This window comes from Triticum urartu, chromosome 5A, assembly GCF_056163025.1.
Source record: "Triticum urartu cultivar PI428250 chromosome 5A, HENAU_Tu73, whole genome shotgun sequence".
Classification (NCBI taxonomy): domain Eukaryota; kingdom Viridiplantae; phylum Streptophyta; class Magnoliopsida; order Poales; family Poaceae; genus Triticum; species Triticum urartu.
The window spans coordinates 392,087,389-392,112,321 of record NC_141877.1 but is presented as its reverse complement, the minus strand read 5'-3'; the positions used below and the strand labels follow the sequence as shown (position 1 = coordinate 392,112,321).

The window sequence follows — 24,933 nt, the reverse complement described above, 5'->3', positions numbered from 1 at the left end:
GACTATCATATTGAGCATAGGCCTCAGGTACAGAAGCCAATGCCAAGGTTGCCCAGGTTTCCAGGTCCTGCATCAACACCTGGATCCTTCAATGTCAACGGCTTCAAAGCAGACAACACCTTCTTCAATAGCTCCAAGAACCCCTACTTAAGGGAACGAATATCTTCTGATCGGTTCTGGAGCTATCCGCAGCGAAGCTATTACTCCTGCATTCTGTACAATCAAGTTCACATCTTCCCACATATGCGTCTTGACACCGAAGCAATAGCTGGTCTGCCCTATTTGGAAGAAGCTCTGGATTGCTTCAAAGAGGTTGGATTGTTGCCTTTCGTCACCGACCAAGAGCACTGGAACAAAGAGTTGCTGCTCCAATTTTATGCCACACTTCACATACGTGGTTACAACAGAGATCCGAAGACTTGGGTCCTTGAGTGGATGACAGGAAATGTTCATCACGAAGCCAAAGCCTTTGATATCATTGAGAACACTGGTATGCCCACTCCTGGAGATCTCTATGAACCTGGCTGTCAGCTTCACAGTGAAGCTATGGAGAGCATCTTTCAGAAGCCTGAACCGAACATGAGTCAGATGCTCAGTATGATGAAGCCTTTGACACAAGACGCTGCATATCCTAAGGAGTTCTTTGTTGAAGACCTAGAGTATCTGCCAAGGACTATCTATCACATTATAAGGCAAACTCTCTGGCCCATCAAAGGACATTCTCCACATGCAAAGCTGGAAGGTGCAATGAAGACTTTGGTCTTCTATATTCTTCATGGCAAATGCTTCAATGCACAAGACTTCTTCATCCGCCAACTTGCTGCATCAGGATCTGATCTTTTTGGCTTGAAGTTCTACGCTCCATGGATAATGCGGCTGATTAAACTCCACTCAGCTATCTCATATCAGCCATCTGCTCGCAATCATCGGATCTTTCTGCCTGATGTGGATATGTCCGTTGAAGCCATTTATCTAGAGCCTGCCAAGGAACCTCTTAGTCTTCAGAATGTGGAGCATCAAAGTTTCACTCAAAACATTGAAGGAGTTGAAGCAGTCACTCGTGTTTATCCTCTGGCTGGTACTACACGTGCACCTCATCGTGCCCTTACTGAAGCCACTAAAAGCACTATTGCCCAACGACCCAAGAAGCGATCTCGTGTTCTCAATGACCGAGAGCTTCTGGTTGCTCTTCATCAGAAACAGGATAGGCATCATGACTGGCTGAAGCGCCAAATGCAAAGCCTCTTGGTGGATGTCAACCGCATTCGCAATCTTGCCACCAAGAATGCCTTTGTTGCCCATGAAACCTGTCGGCGTACATGGAAAGGGATGATGCTTATGTGTTCTGAGGATGATCTTCAAGAGGATGGCTTCTCTGAACGTTTCAAGTTTGACTCCACACCTCCCCGAAGGGCTGTGCTGCGACGAACTCCATCTCTTGAAGACTCTGAGTTCTCTTCCTCTGCGGCAACTGTGAATGCCAGAGTGATCGAGGACGAAGATGATGCCACTTCACCGCCCCCTACTTCTGCACGCCTCGACACTGCCCCAAGTTCTTCTGCACCGCCGAACACCACCGACGACCCTGCTGCTTCACCTACTCTTCATGGGAACGAGTAGATGCTCTATGTCTTCAAACCTTTTTGGTCCTCACTGACAAAAGGGGGAGAAGCATATGAGTTTGATAGTCTTCAAGCGGGTCCATATGGGCGATTACTTTATGTTTTGCCTAGTGTTTACAACTCTCGTTTTGATACATTTGGTTCTTTCAGTTGTAACACTTAAACTCGATGGTCGTCTGCTACTTATTTTCTATTTTGTGATGCGATGATAAATTCCACATGTGCGACGATAAATTCCGCACTTAGAAGATTTTGCAAACGTTCATTTTCATTATGCATGTCATTATCTTCACATACCTTTCATGCATGATGAATTGTCATCATAAGTTGAAGAGGATCTCCACAAGTACAACCTGCCATGTGCATTTGCATTCCAAAAGCAAATTACTTATATGCACATCTTCAGGGGGAGCCCTTGCAACTTATGAAGACAATTCCTTATCCTTTACAATTTCACATATTATATTCCCCGTTGAAAACTTCAACTAGTTTGTCATCAATCACCAAAAAGGGGGAGATTGTAAGTGCATCTAGTGCCACCCCTAGTTGGTTTTGGAGTATTGACGACAAACCTAGTTGAGGGACTAATGTGTTTGTGAGAATTGCAGGATAACACAGGTAGAAGTCCCTCATTGATTCGGTTTTCCTACCAGAGATGACCCCTAAAAATGTATGAAGACATTGAAGTCAAAGGTGGTAAGTGAAGACATTCACCTTGAAGACTATGACAAGAGAAGACATCGCATGAAGACTATGGAGCGCGAAGACTTAGATCTTTCATAGTTCCTTTTTCTTCTTTGTTGAGTCATAGGAACCACCGTACTGTTAAGTGGGGTCCAAGAAAACCAGTCAGAATGACTGAAGTGATGCTTAATCAAAATCCTATGTCTTCGAGTGAAGACTATGAGAGCGAATCTTGTTCAAAGTTGGATAAGTCAGCTTTGATTGTAGCCCAAGTAAAGTTGCCGTGTGTGTTTGAAATCTGACTGTTGGAACATGTGTCAGTCGGGTTGCCTAGTGGCTATAAATAGCCCACCCCCTACAACCATAAACGGTTGGCTGCTCAGAGTTAAAGTACGGCTTTTGTCGTTTGAGAGCAACCCACCTCGAAGCCTTTAAGAGAGAATTCCTTGAGAGGATAAAGCCCTAACCACCCAGAGCCAAAGAGTGTTAGGCATCACTTACGTCTTCTTGTCTGTGTGATCTGAAGACTTATTACACTTGAGGACTGTGAATCCTCCAGCCGGTTAGGCGTCGCATTCTAAGCATCCAAGAGTCATTGTGGATCACCGGTGAATGAAGTCTGTGAAGGTTTGGAAGTCTAGCTTGAAGACTTACCAGAGTAATTGGGAGGGGACTGGGTGTCCATAGCTCAAGGGGAATAAGGTGAAGACGAGGTCTTCTGAGTTGAATCTCAGCCTCCCTAACTAGATGTACAGTTGTCACAGCAACTGGAACTGGTCCAACAAATCATTGTCTTCAACGAGTCACTGGTTTCATCCTTCCCTTTACTTACTGTTGGTTCTTGTGAAGTCATTGTACGATAGCATCACCATTCGACTTCACTAAGTGATTACGAGTATTGATTGGCTTCTCAACATCTTCCTACCTGATCCTTACTGCCTAGCTGCTATTTTTCATTGTGCTTTCACTTCATTGAATACATGACTATGGTTTGCCTAGTGTAGTCTACCTTCCAATGCATGATAATAGGTTTATTTCTATCGTTTGTCTTCGAAACTTACGTGCTTTGAAGACTTTCATAAAAATCGCCTATTCACCCCCCCGCCCTCTAGTCGATCACTAGAACTTTCACCTATCAGTCCTAACCTCGATCTAAGCTTTCATAATCCACTTGCTCGTCAAATGTTTATGCTTCACAATTCTCTTCGTGAAGCCTATCCCCCTGACTGCACTGTAGGGTATGACACCAGCTGCTTCAGAATGGATTATTGATAGTGGGTGTACTAATCACATGACTGGCAAGCGAAGTCTTCTCATGGACTCAACTTTACGTCCATCTGACAAAAGTCACATCACATTTGCTGACACTGGTAAAAGCAAGGTATTGGGTCTAGGTAGAGTTGCAATCTCAAGGGATCAACACATGGATAAAGTGATGCTTGTTGAATCCCTTGGTTTCAACTTAATGTCTATCTCAATGCTTTGCGATTTAAACATGATTGTGATATTTGGAAAATATCGTTGCCTTGTTCTAATGGAATCTGACAAGTCTCTAGTCTTTGAAGGGTATCGGAAAGATGATTTGCACGTGGTAGATTTCTCAGCAGGACCACAACTTGCCGTATGTCTTCTAGCAAAAGCTTCTGAATGCTGACTCTGCTATCGGAGGCTAGGGCATGCTGGCATGAGGAACCTGCACACTCTTGCAAGGAAGAAGCATGTCATAGGCATCGAGGGCGTCAAGTTCAAGTAGGATCACTTATGCGGTGCCTATGAAGCAGGAAAGATGACGAGGGCCAAGCATCCCTTGAAGACAATCATGACAACGACTCAACCCTTCGAACTGTTCCACATGGACCTTTTCGGTCCCACTCATTACTCAACTCTTACTACTACTACTTGTCTCTATGGCTTTGTCATTGTTGATGATTATTCAAGATATACTTGGGTGCATATAATCCTCTACAAGACTAAAGTGCAGGATGTCTTCAGACGCTTCGCCAATCGAGCCATGAACAACTATGGTGTCAAGATCAAGCACATCAGAAGTGACAATGGCACTGAATTCAAGAACACTAGCCTAGACACTTATCTTGATACTTTGGGCATCGCACATGAATTCTCAGCTCCGTACATGCCGCAGTAGAATGGCGTCGTGGAACGCAAGAACAGAACACTTATTGAGATGGCCCGGACGATGCTCGATGATAACAAGACTCCAAGAAAGTTCTGGCCTAAAGCCATTGATACTGCATGTCATATCATCAACCGTGTTTATCTTCACAAGCTTCTGAACAAGACATCCTATGATCTCCTTACTGGCAAGAAGCCAAATGTCAGTTACTTCAGAGTATTTGGTGCCAAGTGCTGGATCAAGGATCCACATCACACTTCAAAATTTGCACGTAAAGCACATGAAGGTTTTATGCTTGGATATGGAAAGGATTCGCACTTCTACAGAGTCTTCAACCTCTTTCACTATAAAGTGGTTGAAACTGTGGATGTGCGGTTCGATGAGACTAACGGCTCGCAAAGAGAGAACCTGCCAAATGTGCTAGATGAAGTTCCATCCAGTGAATCAATCAAACTTATGGGAACTAGAGAAATCATACCTTCTGAAGCTCAACCTGAAGAAGAACTTATCATCACCGCACCTGATCAACCTGAAGACAATGCTCAGCCTGACGACAATCCCTCTAACAATAACAATGATCAGCAAGAGCAAAATCTTTGTCCTGTACATCCTTGTGTTGCAAATGAAGTGTAGATTGAGAGAATAATCGATAGCATCAATGCACCAGGTCCACTCACTCGTTCAAGGGTAACACAGCTAGCAAATTTCTGTGGGCACTTCACATTCGTCTCAATAACAGAACCCAAGAAAGTTGAAGAAGCCTTCATGGAACCTGAATGGATTCAAGCTATGCAAGAAGAGCTTCAACAGTTTGAGCTGAATAATGTATGGGAACTGGTTAAGCGTCCTGATCCTCGGAAGCACAATATAATAGGCACCAAATGGATATATCGCAACAAGCAAGATGAGCATGGTCAAGTTATCAGAAACAAAGCTTGTCTTGTTGCTCAAGGATACAGTCAAGTTGAAGGGATTGACTTCGATGAAACATTTGCTCCTGTGGCTAGACTTGAAGACATAAGCATACTGCTGGCCTATGCAAATCATCACAACATACTTCTATATCAAATGGATGTGAAGAGCGCTTTTCTCAATGGCAAGATTGAAGAAGAAGTGTATGTTGCACAACCGCCTGGCTTTGAAGATCCAAAACATCCTGACATGGTGTACAAGCTCAACAAGGCACTGTATGGCCTCAAACAAGCCCCTCGGGCTTGGTATGACACACTCAAAGACTTCCTGAAGAGCAAAGGCTTCAAACCTGGTTCCCTGGATCCTACTCTCTTCACGAAGACATATGATGGTGAACTGTTTGTGTGCCAAATATATGTGGATGACATTATCTTCGGCTGCACTAACCAGAAATACAGTGAAGAGTTTGGATATACGATGCAAGAGCAATATCAGATGCCCATGATGGGTGAGCTGAAGTTCTTCCTTGGTCTTCAAATACGTCAGCAACGCAACAACATCTTTATATCTCAAGAGAAGTATCTCAAAGATTGCCTGAAGAAGTTTGGTATGCAAGACCGCAAAGGCTTCACGACGCCAATGCCAGCCAAACATCATCTGGGTCCCGACGACAATGGTAAAGAGTTCGATCAAAAGGTAGACCGCTCCATGATTGGTTCTTTACTTTATCTATGTGCATCTAGGCCAGATATTATGCTTAGTGTTTGCATGTGTGCTCGATTCCAAGCGGCACCAAAGGAATCGCATCACTTAGCTATGAAGCGAGTTCTTCGATATTTGGCTTACACCCCAACTCTAGGATTATGGTATCCAAAGGGCTCAGAGTTTGATCTGGTTGGATTCTCGGATGCTGATTATGCTGGTGACAAGGTGGATCGCAAGTCTACATCAGGCACATGTCATTTTCTGGGACGGTCACTTGTATGTTGGTCTTCAAAGAAGCAGAACTGTGTATCTCTCTCCACTGCTGAATCTGAATACATTGCTGCTGGATCTTGCTGCGCTCAGCTTCTATGGAGGAAGCAAACACTCAAAGATTATGGCATCCATCTGAAGCAAGTGCCACTCTACTGCGACAATGAGAGCGTCATCAAGATTGCCAACAACCCAGTTCAGCACTCAAAGACAAAGCACATTGAAAATCGTCATCACTTTCTCAGAGATCATGTAATGAAGGAAGATATTGATATCATACATGTCAACACTGAAGAGCAATTGGCAGATATCTTCACCAAGCCCTTGGATGAGAAGAGGTTTTGCAAGTTAGGGTGTGAGCTAAATATCTTGGAATCCTCAAATGTCCTGTGATCAGGCACACATCCTAACACTTAAGCATGTTGATGACTTAGATGTGCAACACACGAAGTAAAGTATATCTTCAATCAATGAAGACTTACATTCTGAGTGTGAATATATTAACATGGAATTTGACTTCGGAGCGCCACGATAATTGTGCGCCGTTTCTGGGTCTAATACTTCCTATACGGTGGGTAACGCCACCACCAAAATTCTTCCCTTTGAAGTGTTTTTCTCATGGCGTTACATTTGCAAAGTCTTCGCATTTTGTTTGTCTTCAATGTTAACATGGCATCATGTTTATCTTCAATTTGGTTTCTGTCCTCTACAACATTCACTTATAGCTATGTCTTCACGTTGAATCTTTTGACCTAAGTGAATGTGATCGGACCCTAACCCCTCTATGCTTCTATCTTAAGTCTATCTATCCAAATCATATGCATTCAATTGACACTGTCAAACTGTCTTCTCTGCGTCCTTGTCAGCAGAAGACACAGAGACAAACATTAATCTGTTTTTCAATGCTAAATCCTTCAAACTGAAACCCGGAGAAGTGGGAATGACCACCCGACAATCCAGGCGTGTGTGGAAACATGGAACAACCTCCGATGTGTTGCATGATAGCCATGTGTCCTTCAGATGTGAATCGTCAGGGGCACCTGTGTAATATCACTGTGCCGTCCCTATCCCTATAAATACATGCCTCACCATAGTCATTATCCTTTCTTCCACTCTCGCACAAACCCTAGCGCCACTGCTAGCCCTCGACGACACCGGCAACGAAGCGCTTAGCTGCCGTGACCTCACCGGCGCCGTCTTCACACTGGCCGCGGACATCGTCTTCTCCGCCGTCGCCGTAGGTGTCCTCCGTCGCCAAGTTAGGGCACGGAAGATCAAACTGCTCGGCCTCCTCTCCCACTCCGTCTAGCAGTTCTTCGTGTGGTAAATAAAACCTCCTTTTTACGGCCCCTTTGATCCTATAGATTCATCATTTTCTACCACAAGCAGTTTCTATTCACACAAGTTGAATCTATTTCATACTGCATCTCATAATATGCTTAGTATGTTCACTTATGCTTCACAAAGTAGTTAGATTCCTCACTTGTACTTATTCATGGATTCGTACAAATCTGGAACCAACTCTCTATCTATGAGTGAATGTCTTCGCACTTTGAGGTCAATGTATTCTAAACTGATTTATCTTCAAAATCTTCTGAGAATGCATATGACCTCTTCTTGAAAGTGCTAGTGATCGACTAGAGGGGGGTGAATAGACGATTTTTATGAAAGTCTTCAAAACATATAAGTTTCGAACACAAACGATAGAAATAAACCTATTACCATGCAGTGGAAGGTAAACTACACTAGGCAAACCATAGTCAAGTATTCAATGAAGTGAAAGCACAATGACTAATAGCAGCTAGGCAGTAAGGATCAGGTAGGAAGATATTGTGAAGCCAATCAGAACAAGTAATCACTCAGTGAAGCCAAATGGTGATTCAATCGTACAATGACTTCACAAGGACCAAGAGTAAGTAAAGGGAAGGGAGGGATGAAACCAGTGACTCGTTGAAGACAATGATTTGTTGGACCAGTTCCAGTTGCTGTGACAACTGTACGTCTGATTAGGGAGGCTGAGATTCAACTCAGAAGACCCCATCTTCACCTTATTCCCCTTGAGCTAAGGACACCCAGTCCTTGCCCAATCACTCTGGTAAGTCTTCAAGGTAGACTTCCAAACCTTCACAGACTTCGTTCACCGGCGATCCACAATGACTCTTGGATGCTTAGAACGTGACGCCTAACCGGCTGGAGGATTCATAGTCCTCAAGTGTAATAAGTCTTCAGATCACACAGACAGGAAGACTTAAGTGATGCCTAACACTCTTTGGCTCTGGGTGTTTAGGGCTTTATCCTCGCAAGGAATTCTCTCTCAAAGGCTTCAAGGTGGGTTGCTCTCAAACGACAAAAGCCGTACTCAAACTCTGAGCAGCCAACCGTTTATGGTTGTAGGGGTGGGCTATTTATAGCCACTAGGCAACCCGACCTGATTTGTCCGAAATGACCCTGGGTCACTAAGGAACTGACACGTGTTCCAACTGTCAGATTTCAAACACACACGGCAACTTTACTTGGGCTACAAGCAAAGCTGACTTATCCACTCTGGATAAGATTTTCTCTCATAGTCTTCACTCGAAGACATAGGATTTTGGTTAAGCATCACTTCAGTCATTCTGACTGGTTCTCTTGGACCCCACTTAACAGTACGGTGGTTCCTATGACTCAACAAAGAAAAACACAGAACAGCGAAACTGCTAAGTCTTCGCGCTCCATAGTCTTCATGTGATGTCTTCTCTTGTCATAGTCTTCAATGTGAATGTCTTCACATACCACCTTTGACTTCAATGTCTTCATACATTTTTAGGGGTCATCTCTGGTAGGAAAACCAAATCAATGAGGAACTTCTACCTGTGTTATCCTGCAATTCTCACAAACACATTAGTCCCTCAAATAGGTTTGTCGTCAATACTCCAAAACCAACTAGGGGTGGCACTAGATGCACTTACAATCTCCCCCTTTTTGGTGATTGATGACAAACTAGTTGAAGTTTTCAACGGGGAATAAAATATGTGAAATTGTAAAGGATAGGTCATTGTATTCATAAGTGGCAAAGGCTCCCCCTGAAGATGTGCATATAAGTAATTTGCTTTTGGTATGCAAATGCACATGGCAGGTTGTACTTGTGGAGATCCTCTTCAACTTATGATGACAATTCATCATGCATGAAAAAGTATGTGAAGATAATGACATGCATAATGAAAAATGGGCATCTGCAAAATGATCTAAGTGCGGAATTTATCGTCGCACATGCGGAATTTATCATCGCATGACAGAATAGAAAATAAGTAGCAGATGACCATCGAGTTTTAAGTGTTACAACTCAAAGAACCAAATGTATCAAAACGAGAGTTGTAAACACTAGGCAAAATATAAAGCAACCGCCCATATGGACCCGCTTGAAGACTATCAAACTCATATGCTTCTCCCCCTTTTGTCAGTAAGGACCAAAAAGGTTTGAAGACATAGAGCGTCTACTCGTTCCCATGAGGAGTAGGTGAAGCAGCAAGGTCGTCAGTGTTGTTAGGCGGTGCAGACGAACTCGGGGCAGTGTCGATGCATGCAGAAGTGGGAGGCGGTGAAGTAGCATCGTCTTCGTCATCGATCACTCTGGCATTCATAGTTTCCGCGGAGGAAGAGAACTCAGAGTCTTCAAGAGACTGAGTTCGTCGCAACACAGTCCTTCTTGGAGGTGTGGAGTCAAACTTGAAGCGTTCAGAGAAGCCATCCTCTTGAAGATCATTCTCAGAGCACATAAGCGTCAGTCCTTTCCATGTACGCCGACAGGTTTCATGGGCAACAAAGGCATTCTTGGTGGCAAGATTGCGAATCCTGTTTACGTCCACCAAGAGGCTTTGCATTTGGCGCTTCAACCAGTCATGATGCCTATCCTGTTTCTGATGAAGGGCAACCAGAAGCTCTCGGTCATTGAGAACACGAGATCGCTTCTTGGGCCGTTGGGCAATGGTGCTTTCAGTGGCTTCAGTGAGGGCACGATGAGGTGCATGTGTAGTACTAGCCAGAGGATAAACACGAGTGACTGCTTCAACTCCTTCAATGTTCTAAGTGAAACTTTAATGCTCCACATTCTGAATACTAAGAGGTTCCTTGGCAGGCTCTAGATAAATGGCTTCAACGGACATATCCACATCAGGCAGAAAGATCCGATGATTGCGAGCAGATGGCTGATATGAGATAGCTGAGTGGAGTTTAATCAGCCGCATTATCCATGGAGCGTAGAACTTCAAGCCAAAAAGATCAGATCCTGATGCAGCAAGTTGGAGGATGAAGAAGTCTTGTGCATTGAAGCATTTGCCATGAAGAATATAGAAGACCAAAGTCTTCATTGCACCTTCCAGCTTTGCATGTGGAGAATGTCCTTTGATGGGACAGAGAGTTCACCTTTTAATGTCATAGATAGTCCTTGGCAGATACTCCAGGTCTTCAACAAAGAACTCCTTAGGATATGCAGCGTCTTGTGGCAAAGGCTTCATCATACTAAGCATCTGACTCATGTTCGGTTCAGGCTTCTGAAAGATGCTCTCCATAGCTTCACTGTGAAGCTGACAACCAGGTTCATAAAGATCTCCAGGAGTGGGCAGACCAGTGAGCTCAATGATATCAAAGGCTTTGGCTTCGTGATGAACATTTCTGGTCATCCACTCAAGGACCCAAGTCTTCGGATCTCTGTTGTAGCCACGAATGTGAAGAGTGGCATAGAATTGGAGCAGCAATTCTTCGTTCCAGTGCTCTTTGTCGGTGACGAACGGCAACAATCCAGAATCTTTGAAGCAATCCAGAGCTTTTTCCAAGCAAGGCAGACCAGTTATGGCTTCAGTGTCAAGACGCATATGAGGGAAAATATGACCTTGATTGTACAGAATGCATGAGTAATAACTTCATTGCGGATAGCTCCAGAACCGATTAGAAGATATTCTTTCCCTTGAGTAGGGGTTCTTGGCGCTATTGAAGAAGGTGTTGTCTGCTTTGAAGCTGTTGACATTAAAATATCCGGGTGCCGATGCAGGACCTGGAAACCTGGGCAACCTTGGCATTGGCTTCTGTACTGAGGCCTGTGCTCAACGTGATAGTCAAACTGAGGACCAGCAGTAGGCGCAGGAACAGGAGCGGTTGCATCATTGGCTTCATTGACTTCTGGCACATTGGTTGGTGCAGGCTCCACATTTGCTTGAGCCACGACTACGTCATTGGCTTCATTTGTGTTGGTGGTGGCAGCCTCAAGATTCTCAGCCTCCACTTGATGAGCTGGAGGGTCGGGCATAGACATGTTCTCCTCGAGAACAACTTCTTCAGTAATGGGGGGAGTAGGGACACGTTCTTCTTCTTGTGTGTCGTCGGCTGATGCAGCCGGAATGTCTTCAGCAGATTTAGCCTCAGACTCGGAGACATTCACAGTAGGAGTGGCATCTTGAAACACTTGACGTGCAACAGATTGGTGAGGCACTTCTCCTTCTGGAACGATCGAAAGAGAGACTTGAGGCCTTGGTCCTTTGCAAAGCCTGCGTAACGCTGGCGACGCCTTTGAAGATGGAGTTGGCTGGGCCTCAAGGTCATCTTCTTCTTCTTCTTGCTGGGGTGGTGTGACTTGTTGTTGTGGGTGATCATCCCATGATGCATCCTGAGCAATTGGCGTCAAAGGACGACCAATGCTGATGAGTTCGCTGTGCGTAAGCACAGGCGATGATACCAGTTGGTGCTCAATCTGAGGAAGAACTACATCATCTTCAACATTGTCATGGTGACCAATGTCTTCAGCAGCGGTGGGATCAACTGCTGGAATGTCTTCAGCTTCATGAGCCTGTGTGGAAGCAGGCTCATGGACAATCAGTTGGCGCTCTTGATGTTCAGCTGCAGGGCGAACCATTGAGATAGGTTCAACAACTAAGGGCTTTGTGGGAGTAGCCCGATCCTTCTTGGTTTTGCGCTTCTTCTTGGAGGCGGCAGCATCAGAGGCTTCAGGATGTTTCCTCTTTCTGGCTTCAGCCTCAGCAGTCCTCGTCTTCTTCAGTTCTGAAGTGGTTGACCTGACCTTTGGCTTCGAGCCAGTCATGCTGGCTGGGATGACAATGGGATGTGCTTCCTGCCTTGGTGCTTTGGGTTCGGCCACAGCTGGCTTCTTCTTCTTCTTTGCAACCATCCTAGGATCGATGCCAGGACGACCAAGAGCCTTACGCTTCTCAGCCTCATTGTAGGCTTGCACACACTTGTCAGCCAGACTCTTCATGCGTTCACGAGAACCTTGAGCTTCTTCATGCTTCTTGAGAAAGGCTTTTTTGAGCTCGTGCAGCATGATCTTGAAGTTTTTGACCTCTTGCACGCTGAGCTCTGCCATGTGCTTCTTGAACTGAGCTTTCTCATAGTCAATTTTGTGCTTCAGCTCAACTATGCACTGAGCTAGAGCCAGCTCAGAAGCAATGGCACCAGAGAAGGCAACGCTGAGGCCAATTGGAAGTTGCAGATCCTCAAAGCTGAGATTGGGGGTTTCAAACCACTCATCAATGAAGTTGTGGATAATTGCCACATCAAAGAGAGGCAAATCATTGAAGATTTCTGCTTCTTCTTTGCTCTTGATCAGTTGCTCAAGAGCGTCATCTGCAAGATCTTCATCGCTGGACAGATCAATGGCATCATTGCGCAGAATAGCAGCAGCAGTCAGTTCTTGGCTGGTGTGTTGCAAGGGCATCTTTACTCTCGAGGGCTTGGAGATGCGTGACAAATCTTCAGACTGCACACTGTCTTCAGGAGGTGCAGTAGCCAGTGGCTTCACCCGTGAGATTTTTGGTGCCGAGGCAGGCTTTGAAGCTTTAGGCTTCTTCAGTTTCTTTGGCTTCGGCGGTGCAGGCGCTTCATCAGATTCAGCGTCATCCGCAGGCTCATCCACGGCTGTCCCTTGAACCATGATATGAGTGATGAGACCTTCCAGGTTGTAGAAGGGCCCAACAAGATTGGGTTCAGCTTCGCGGGTGCCATCGGCACGGGGAGCAGAAGGACTAGGGTTGAAGTCTAGTCCCAATGACTTCTTGTTTTGCTTAGACAAATTCTTGGCAAACTGGAAGTTGCGTTTGAACAAATTGTTGTCACGACACCATAGCAATGACGATGGGTGTGCATCCGCAGGCTGTGGTCCACGGACCATGCAGGGATAGAAGCCTTGTTCAATGGCTTCATCTCTGGACCTGGGTTGAAGAATTCTGTATAGGATGTCTCCCCATGGTCGCTTGATGGCATTTTTCTCAGCATATTCCTGGGTCACAAACCTGTACTTGAACCATTGTTCTGCCCAATATCTTCGAATCCATTGGATTCGGGTCTTGCGCTGATTGTAATCCTCTTCAGGATCTGTCTTGTAAAGCTCTGAGAGGTCATCAGACAAATCTCTTGACGTTCCCCCACGACGCTGTCTACCACCCTTCCTTACTGATTTCTCTACAGCCATGAACTTCAAACTGAATGGCTTCAACACGTTCAAAGGCTTCAAAGGCTTTCACTTGCTGAACAAACAGGAACTGGCTTCGGGAGAATTTATATGATGCTGTAAGAATTCTGTAAATGAATGCAGACTATGAGAACCAAGGGATTCTCCCACGGACATGTACCTGTGACAGCATTAAGGTGCGAGGGAAGGGGAAGAGGTCATATGCATTCTCAGAAGATTTTGAAGATAAATCAGTTTAGAGGACATTGACCTCATAGTGCGAAGACATTCACTCATAGATAGAGAGTTGGTTCCAGATTTGTACGAATCCACGAATAAGTACAAGTGAGGAATCTAACTACTTTGTGAAGCATAAGTGAACATACTAGGCATATTATGAGATGCAGTATGAAATAGATCCAACTTGTGTGAACAGAAACAGCTTGTGGTAGAAAGTGATGAATCTATAGGATCAAAGGGGCCGTAAAAAGGAAGTTTTATTTACCACACGAAGAACTCCTAGACGGAGAGGGAGATGAGGCCGAGCAGTTCGATCGTCCGTGCCCTAACTTGGCGACGGAGGACACCTATGGCGACGGCGGAGAGGACGATGTCCGCGGCCGGCGTGAAGACGGCGTCGGAGAGGTCGCGGCAGCTAAGCGCTTCGTCGCCGGTGTCGTTGAGGGCTAGCGGTGGCGCTAGGGTTTGTGCGAGAGTGGAAGAAAGGATAATGACTGTGGTGAGGCATGTATTTATAGGGACAGGGACGGCACAGTGTTATTACACAGGTGCCCCTGGCGATTCACATCTGAAGGACACATGGCCATCATGCAACATATCAGAGGTTGTTCCACGTTCCCACGCACGCCTGGATTGTCGGGTGGTCGTTCCCACTTCTCCGGGTTTCAGGTGAAGGAATTAGCATTGAAAGCGGACTTAATGTTTGTCTCTGTATCTTCTGCTGACAAGGACGCAGAGAAGACATTTGACAGTTTCAAGAGAATGCATATGATTTGGAGAGATAGAGTTTGAGATAAAAAGCATAGAGAGGTTAGGGTCCGATCACATTCACTTAGTTCAAAAGATTCAACAAGAAGACATAGCTATAAGTGAATGCTGTAGAGGACAGAACACTAGTATATATATGTGAGAAAGACAATCAAACCAACATAGTGAAGATAATCATGAAGAAAAGTTGAGAATGAAGACAAACAAAATGTGAAGACATAGCAAATGTAACGCATGGGTGAAACACTTCAAACAGAGGAATTTGGTGGTGGCGTTACCCACCGTATAGGAAGTATTAGACCCAGACACGGCGCACAATTATCGTGGCGCTCCGAAGTCAAATTTCACATTAATGTATTCACACTTAGAATGTATGTCTTCATTGATTGAAGATATACTTTACTTCGTGTGTTGCACATCTAAGTCATCAATATGCATAAGTGTTAGGATGTGTGCCTGATCACAGGACATTTGAGGATTCCAAGATATTTAGCTCACACCGTAACTTGCAAAATCTCTTCTCATCCAAGGGCTTGGTGAAGATATCTGCCAATTGCTCTTCAGTGTTGACGTGTATGATATCAATATCTTCCTTCACAACATGATCTCTGAGAAAGTGATGACGAATTTCAATGTGCTCTGTCTTCGAGTGCTGAACTGGGTTGTTGGCAATCTTGATGGCGCTTTCGTTGTCGCAGTAGAGTGGCACTTGCTTCAGATGAATGCCATAGTCTTTGAGTGTTTGCTTCATCCATAGAAGCTGAGCGCGGCAAGATCCAGCAGTAATGTATTCAGATTCAGCAGTGGAGAGAGATACACAGATCTGTTTCTTTGAAGACCAACATACAAGTGATCGTCGTAGAAAATGACATGTGCCTGATGTAGACTTGTGATCCACCTTGTCACCAGCATAATCAGCATCTGAGAATCCAACCAGATCAAACTCTGAGCCCTTTGGATACCATAATCCTAATGTTGGGGTGTGAGCCAAATATCGAAGAATTCGCTTCACAGCTAAGTGATGCGATTCCTTTGGTGCCGCTTGGAATCGAGCACACATGCAAACACTAAGCATAATATCTGGCCTAGATGCACATAGATAAAGTAAAGAACCAATCATGGAGCGGTATACCTTTTGATCAAACTCTTTACCATTGTCGTCGGGACCCAGATGATGTTTAAATCGCAAAGCATTGAAACAGACATTAAATTGAATCCAAGGGATTCAACAAGCATGAGTTTATCCATGTCTTGATCCTTTGAGATTGCAACTCTACCTAGACCCAATACCTTGCTTTTACCAGTGTCAGCAAATGTGATGTGACTTTTGTCAGATGGACGTAGTGTTGAGTCCATAAGAAGGCTTCGCTTGCTAGTCATGTGATTGGTACACCCACTATCAATAATCCATTCTGAAGCAGCTGGTGTTGTACCCTACAGTGCAGTTAGGGGGATAGGCTTCACGAAGAGAATTGTGAAGCAAAAACATTTGACGAACCAGTGGATTATGAAAGCTTAGATTGAGATTTGGACTGATAGGGCGAGTGGCAAGCGATTCAGGAACAAAGTACATAATAAGACCATTTGGGCATTTGATCTTGTGCCCTACAAGATGTTTAAGGTCCCCAGCAATAGCGTCAGACGATTTTGGTTTTCGGCTGGAGACCTTTCCCTGCAAAAGAGAGTTAAGCTTTCTTAGCCACCCACATCTTCAAGGGTGGCTTCGAAGCAATGAGTCTAAGTGCAGAATCTGAGAACTTTGGCTTTGGAGCCCTAGCAAAAAGTCTTGCAGGTGGACAATAGTACTCATAAGAATAAGCAGAATAGTTCTTGGTCTTATGAACATGGCGGTTTGATGAAACGCGCTCATATTCACAGGCCTGAGTATGGTTTCCCTGCAAAACATTTGCGTTAGTGCGACTCAGGTGAGTCCTCTGTCTGTATGAAGTCTTTGGACTGTATGAAGCCTGTGTTCTGGGGTTTGTATTCTTCACCTATGGTGTCATGATGACATTCACAGGAAGATTCTCCAAACACCTTTTCGGCACCCAGATCTTCTTCATAGGCAGTCCATTCCTGCAGTTATTACCAATATACCTGGCAAACACTTCACCATTCTGATTCTTAAACAGTTTATAGTTTGCATCAAAGGATTCATCAATAACAATGTGATTAGCACAAGTGAAGCCAGATAGGGTGGATGGATCCGCTGAAGGTTCCTTTGCAGCAACCCATGTGGTTTTGGGGTACTGCTCAGGTTTCCAGTAAGAGCCATCAGCATTCATTTTCCTTTCTAACCCAACACCCTCTTTCCTAGGGTTTCGGTTCAGGATCTGCCTTTTGAGGACATCACATAGTGTTTGATGCCCTTTGAGACTTTTTTACATCCCTGTTTCAAGCAATGTCTTCAACCTAGCATTCTCATCAGCAATAGCAGTGGTATCCTCAGCAGAGGGGTTAGTTACCACATCAACAGTTGAAGATATTGCAATATTAGCAGCAGTAGAACACTCAGCAATAGAAGTAGCGTTGTCACGCTCAATGCATTTAAGACATGGTGGTTCAAATCCTCCCTGAGCGGAACTGATCTGTTCGGCGTGAAGTGACTCATTTTCCTTTTAAAGATCTTCATGAGCCGCTCTCAATTTCTCAAGATCTTGCTTCCTTTGAAGATAATGATAGGAAAGATTTTCATGAGTTGTTGAGAGCGTTTCATGACGACTTTCAAGTTCCTCATACTTAACGTGAAGATTTTTTATGTCTTCAATTAAGGACTGAGATCGAGTCATTTCAGCGTCTAACAGATCATCGCTTTTGTCTAACAGTTTTTGAATATGTTCCATAGCTTTCTGTTGTTCAGTTGCAATTTTAGCAAGTGTTTTGTAGCTAGGTTTGGAACCACAATCAGAGTCATCTTCACTAGAAGTTTGATAGTGAGGAGTGCGTGTGTTTACCTTGGCACCGCGTGCCATGAAGCAGTAGGTAGGAGCGGAGTAGTCCTTGTCATTTGCATCAGTGTCGGTGATGAAATCATTGTCTTCAGTGTTGAAGATGGACTTGGCAACGTATGCTGTAGCCAGACTCGCAACGCCAGAATCGGACTCCTCCTCAGAAGCGGACTCCTCCTCTGAATCCATTTCCTTGCCAACAAACGCACGTGCCTTGCCAGATGAGCTCTTCTTGTGTGATGAAGACTTTGAGGAAGACTTGGAAGAAGACTTTGAGTATTTCTTCTTCTTCTTATCGTCAGAGTCATATTCCTTGCTCTTCTTGTTCTTGTTGTTCTCATTGTCCCACTGCGGACACTCAGAGATGTAGTGGCCAGGTTTCTTGCACTTGTGGCATGTTCTCTTCTTGTAGTCATGAGCAGAAGCTTCATCATTTCTTGAGCTTGATCGTGAAGACTTTCTGAAGCCTTTCTTCTTGGTGAATTTTTGGAACTTCTTCACAAGCATAGCAAGCTCCTTTCCAATGTCTTCAAGATCATCAGAACTGCTGTCAGATTCTTCTTCAGATGAGGAGACAGCTTTTGCCTTCAAGGCACGAGTTCGCCCATAGTTGGGATCGTAGATGTCTCTTTTCTCAGAAAGCTGAAACTCATGTGTGTTGAGCCTCTCAAGTATGTCAGACGGATCGAGTGTCTTGAAAACAGGACGTTCTTGCATCATCAGGGCTAGGGTGTCAAACGAACTGTCAAGTGATCTCAGGAGTGTCTTGACGACTTCATGCTTGGTGATCTCAGTAGCGCCGAGGGCTTGAAGCTCATTTGTGATGTCAGTGAGTCGATCAAACGTGAGCTGGACATTCTCATTGTTATTTCTCTTGAAGCGGATGAAGAGGTTGCGAAGGACACTGATTCTCTGATCTCTCTGGGTTGAGATGCCTTCGTTGACCTTCGAGAGCCAGTCCCAGACTAGCTTAGATGTTTCCAAAGCACTCACGCGGCCATACTGTCCTTTGGTCAGATGACCACAGATGATATTCTTGGCAGTAGAGTCCAGTTGAACGAACTTCTTGACATCAGCAGCAGTGACCACTTCTCCAGCCTTGGGAACGCCGTTCTTGACGACATACCATAGGTCGACATCAATGGCTTCAAGATGCATGCGCATCTTATTCTTCCAGTAGGGATATTCAGTTCCATCGAAGACGGGGCACGCAGCGGAGACTTTAATTATCCCTGCAGTCGACATAGCTAAAATTCCAGGTGGTTAAACCGAATCACACACAACAAGGGAGTACCTTGCTCTGATACCAATTGATAGTGCTAGTGATCGACTAGAGGGGGGGTGAATAGGCGATTTTTATGAAAGTCTTCAAAACATATAAGTTTCAAAGACAAACGATAGAAATAAACCTATTATCATGCAGCGGATGGTAAACTACACTAGGCAAACCATAGTCAAGTATTCAATGAAGTGAAAGCACAATGACTAATAGCAGCTAGGCAGTAAGGATCAGGTAGGAAGATATTGTGAAGCCAATCAGAACAAGTAATCACTCAGTGAAGCCAAATGGTGATGCAATCGTACAATGACTTCACAAGGACCAACAATAAGTAAAGGGAAGGGAAGGATGAAACCAGTGACTCGTTGAAGACAATGATTTGTTGGACCAGTTCCAGTTGCTGTGACAACTGTGCGTCTGGTTAGGGAGGCTGAGATTCAACTCAGAAGACCCCGTCTTCACCTTATTACCCTTGAGCTAAGGACACCCAGTCCTCGCCCAATCACTCTGGTAAGTCTTCAAGGTAGACTTCCAAACCTTCACAGACTTCATTCACCGGCGATCCACAATGACTCTTGGATGCTCAGAACGCGATGCCTAACCGGCTGGAGGATTCACAGTCCTCAAGTGTAATAAGTCTTCAGATCACACAGACAGGAAGACTTAAGTGATGCCTAACACTCTTTGGCTCTGGGTGTTTAGGGCTTTATCCTCGCAAGGAATTCTCTCTCAAAGGCTTTGAGGTGGGTTGCTCTCAAACGACAAAAGCCGTACTCAAACTCTGAGCAGCGAACCGTTTATGGTTGTAGGGGGTCGGCTATTTATAGCCACTAGGCAACCCGACCTGATTTGTCCGAAATGACCCGGGGTCACTAAGGAACTGACACGTGTTCTAACGGTCAGATTTCAAACACACACGACAACTCTACTTGGGCTACAAGCAAAGCTGACTTATCCACTCTGGACAAGATTTGCTCTCATAGTCTTCACTCGAAGACATAGGATTTTGGTTAAGCATCACTTCAGTCATTCTGACTGGTTCTCTTGGACCCCACATAACAGTACGGTGGTTCCTATGACTCAACAAAGAAAAACAAAGAACAGCGAAACTGCTAAGTCTTCGCGCTCCATAGTCTTCACGCGATGTCTTCTCTTGTCATAGTCTTCAATGTGAATGTCTTCACATACCACCTTTGACTTCAATGTCTTCATACATTTTTAGGGGTCATCTCTGGTAGGAAAACCAAATCAATGAGGGACTTCTACCTGTGTTTTCCTGCAATTCTCACAAACACATTAGTCCCTCAACTAGGTTTGTCGTCAATACTCCAAAACCAACTAGGGGTGGCACTAGATGCACTTACAATCTCCCCCTTTTTGGCTCTGGTGAAGTCATTGTATGATTGCATTATCTTTTGTCTTCACTGAGTGATCGCTTGTTCTGATTGGCTTCACACTATCTTCCTACCTGATCTATACTGCCTAGCTGCTATTAGTCGTTGTGCTTTCACTTCATTGAATACTTGACTATGGCTTGCTTTGTGTAGTCTACCTTCCGCTGCATGGTAATAGGTTTATTTTCATCGTTTGTCTTCGAAACTTCAATGCTTTGAAGACTTTCATAAAAAACGCCTATTCACCCCCCCTCTAGTCGATCACTAGCACTTTCAGTTGTAGTTTTCATAATTAGTCATCATTAAATGAATCTGATTCTGAATCAGCTATTTAACTGAATTTGTAAGTAATGTCTGTAATTTTGAACTGATTTTTTCTATTGTAGGGTGTTGCAAATTCTGGATTAGTGCAGTGGGTAGATGAGCATTGGCCAGAGCATATGCAGAATGCTATTCATAAGCTGTGCTTATGTATGAGGATAGCCAGCATAATAACAAGATGGCATGTCTGGAGCATTCATGCAGTGTACACAATCTCACACGACAGAAAAAAGAGTTGCAGGAGACATATGAGAAGCTTGTTGAATATGTGAACAACCTCTTGGATTATAAGGATAGCCAGCCTGAGGTAAACCAGAAGAATGATGCTAAGAACATTTCAGTGAGTGTGGAAAGCAGCATGACAAAGGATGCCGAGATCAAAAAATTGAAGGCTGTTGTTGACCAGTTAAAGCAAATTCATGTAGCTCAAGCCACTGTCATTAGGAATTTGAAGTTCAACCATCTTAAAGAGAAGGAAAAATTGAGCTCTGATAAGAGGACTTTGGAGATTCGTTATGCTGGCCTGAAGAAATAGAAGGATGACCTGAAGAAAGAGAAGAATCGGGTGGATTGTCGCATTGCTGAGCTGATGAAAGTGAATGAGAAGTTGACCATGGAGAAGAGTACTCTTGCTTCCTGCATTGTTGAGCTCAAGACAGCAGGTGATAGCAACAAGAGGAAGCTTCACCAGATTAAGGCTATTTGTGATGAGGACTAAGTTGTGTTGTTGTCTGACCATGTGTGTCAATGATGTCTTTTGTAGTAGCTATGGAGGAAAGCTTGTAATGTGTTAAGCTTTATTATGGTGAACTCTATTATTTCTGTAGCAATGAACCTTGGATTGTATGTTGTTTGTGATGAATTACCAGTTTCAATTATCAGCTTTAATTAAGTTTAGTTTGTGATGAATTATCAGCTTGGATTAAGTTGAGTTTGTGGTGAATTATTAGTTTCAATTGTTCTTAAATTATTGGCTTGTGATGAATTATCAGTAATGCCCAAATGGATCCATTTAGGGTTTTGTCAACGCCGAGGCACCCTAAATGCCCAAGTGGATCCATTTAGGGTTTTGTCGACGCCGAGGCACCCTAAATTCCCAAGTGGATCCGTTTTGGGGTTTGTCGACGCCGAGGCTCCCTAAATGCCCAAGTGGACCCATTTAGGGTTTTGTCGATGCCGAGGCACCCTAAATGCCCAAGTGGATCCATTTTGGGGTTTCTCGACGCCGAGGCACCCTGACAGTAGTGACATACTTGGAAATGATAACACTGACAGCAAGTAGATAGCAAGCAGAACTGAACATAGATAGCAAGTAGATAGTGAACATAGATAGCAAGTTCATACTGCTGGCATACATAGATAGTACCTGCATACATAGTCTGACATAGATAGAACTGGCATACTAACATACTGACGAAACTGAACTTTTTCTTCTACTCACGAAACTGAAGGCAGCATGTCACTCCTTCTTCAGCATCTTCAGGCGTTGGGAGCGTCGCACATCATTGTTGTTCACCGCCGCCCTCTTCTTCTTGGCCGGCGCTGGCTCCACCACATCTTCACCGCTGCCCTCCTGTTCTTGCTTCATGACGGCGAGCTCTGGGTTATCGGCGACCTCCGGTAGCTTATCCACAGCAATTGGATTGTTCTTCTGCCCCTCCACGGCGTCGAGGACGGGTGCCTGCTACCTCTTGAGCACTGCGTTGGATTTCCCCGAAGAGGAAGGGATGATGCAGCAAAGTAGCGTAAGTATTTCCCTCAGTTTTTGAGAACCAAGGTATCAATCATGTAGGAGGCTACGCTCGAGTCCCTCGTACCTACACAAAAACAATAGCTCAACGCAACCAACACGCTTAGGGGTTGTCAATCCCTTCACGGTCACTTACGAAAGTGAGATCTGATAGAGATGATAAATAATATTTTTTGGTATTTTTGGTATAGAGATGCAAAGTAAATAAAGTAAAAGCAAAGTAAAAGCAAGGCAATAGTAAAGTGATGGAGATTGATATGATGAGAAAGAGACCCGGGGGCCATAGGTCTCACTAGTGGCTTCTCTCAAGAGCATAAGTATTCTACGGTGGGTGAACAAATTACTGTTGAGCAATTGACAGAATTGAGCATAGTTATGAGAATATCTAGGTATGATCATGTATATAGGCATCACGTCCGAGACAAGTAGACCGAAACGATTCTGCATCTACTACTATTACTCCACTCATCAACCGCTATCCAGCATGCATCTAGAGTATTAAGTTAAAAACAGAGTAACGCCTTAAGCAAGATGACATGATGTAGAGGGATAGTTTCATGCAATATCATAAAAACCCCATCTTGTTATCCTTGATGGCAACAATAAAATACGTGCCTTGCTGCCCCTTCTGTCACTGGGAAAGGACACCGCAAGATTGAACCCAAAGCTAAGCACTTCTCCCATGGCAAGAACAACCAATCTAGTAGGCCAAACCAAACTGATAATTCGAAGAGACTTGCAAAGATAACCAATCATACATAAAAGAATTCAGAGAAGATTCAAATATTATTCATAGATAGACTTGATCATAAACCCACAATTCATCGGTCTCAACAAACACACCGCAAAAAGAAGATTACATCAAATAGATCTCCACGAGAGAGGGGGAGAACATTGTATTGAGATCCAAAAAGAGAGAAGAAGCCATCTAGCTACTAGCTATGGACCCGTAGGTCTGAAGTAAACTACTCACACTTCATCGGAGGGGCTTGGATGATGATGTAGAAGCCCTCCATGATCGATGCCTCCTCCGGCGGAGCTCCGGAACAGGCCCCAAGATGGGATCTCGTGGATACAGAAAGTTGCGGCGGTGGAATTAGGTTTTTGGCTCCATCCTCGATCGTTTGGGGGTACGTGGATATATATAGGAGGAAGAAGTATGTCGGTGGAGCTTCGAGGGGCCCACGAGGCAGGGGGCGCGCCCTAGGGGAGGGGGCGCGCCCCCTACCCTCGTGAGCACCTCGTGGCTTTCTTGACGGAGGGTCCAAGTCTCCTGGATCTTATCTGATGAGAAAATCACGTTTCGGAAGGTTTCATTCCGTTTGGACTCTGTTTGATATTCCTTTTCTTCGAAACCCTAAAACAGGCAAAAAACAGCAATTCTGGGCTGGGCCTTCAGTTAATAGGTTAGTCCCAGAAATAATATAAAAGTGGAAAATAAAGCCCAATAATGTCTAAAACAGTAGATAATATAGCATGGAGCAATCAAAAATTATAGATACGTTGGAGACGTATCAAGCATCCCCAAGCTTAATTCCTGCTCGTCTCGAGTAGGTAAATGATAAAAACAGAATTTTTGATGCGGAGTGCTACTTGGCATAATTTTAATGTAATTCTTCTTAATTATGGTATGAATATTCAGATCCGAAAGATTCAAGACAAAAGTTCATATTGGCATAAAAATGATAATACTTCAAGCATACTAACTAAGCAATTATGTCTTCTCAAAATAACATGGCCAAAGAAAGTTCATCCCTGCAAAATCATATAGTTTAGTCATGTTTCATTTTCATCACACAAGAATGCTATCATCATGCACAACCCCGATGACAAGCCAAGCAATTATTTCATACTTTAGTAATCTCAAACCTATAAACTTTCACGCAATATATGAGCGCGAGCTATGGACATAGCACTATGGGTGGAATAAAATATAATGAAGGGGGGTTATGTGGAGAAGACAAAAAAGGAGAAAGTCTCACATCAACGAGGCTAAGAGCATCTCCAGTCGCACCCCCAGAAAGGCCTCCCCAAGCGTTTTTTCGCGTCGGCGCTGAAAAATCGGCCCAGTCGCGCCCCTAGGAGCCCGATTTTCGCCGGCCTGGGCCGAATTTAGCGCCGGCGAACCCAGGCCGAACCCGGTGCGTTGGGAGGCGCTCGGGGGCGCTGGGGCGAGCGGTTTTGGCGCGAAAGAGCCGCGGGCCCGCCGCGTCAGCGACACCGCGCGTCATCTTCCCCGAACGCCTCAGTTTCCCGCGGGGAATCAATGGCAAGGCTGCCGCCGGTCAACCTTACCAGTGATTCCTCACGGGCGGCGCATTCACGGGGCGGCGCGCCGACGCCTCCCCTCCCTCGCACGCGTACACATGGGGCAACGCCGCTATATAAGCCGGTGGCCTCCCTCGCCTCTGGCTACACCAGCCACACCCGCCCTAGCCCGTTGTCGGTGTCAAAACCGGCGGATCTCGGGT

At 44.7% G+C, this 24,933-nt stretch overlaps 1 pseudogene; it reads left to right on the top strand.

Annotated features, from left to right (window-relative positions):
- LOC125506084 (uncharacterized) overlaps nt 1-21,430 on the top strand; it is a 33,275-nt pseudogene extending 11,845 nt beyond the window's left edge.
- Nucleotides 21,431-24,933: the final 3,503 nt, after the last annotated feature.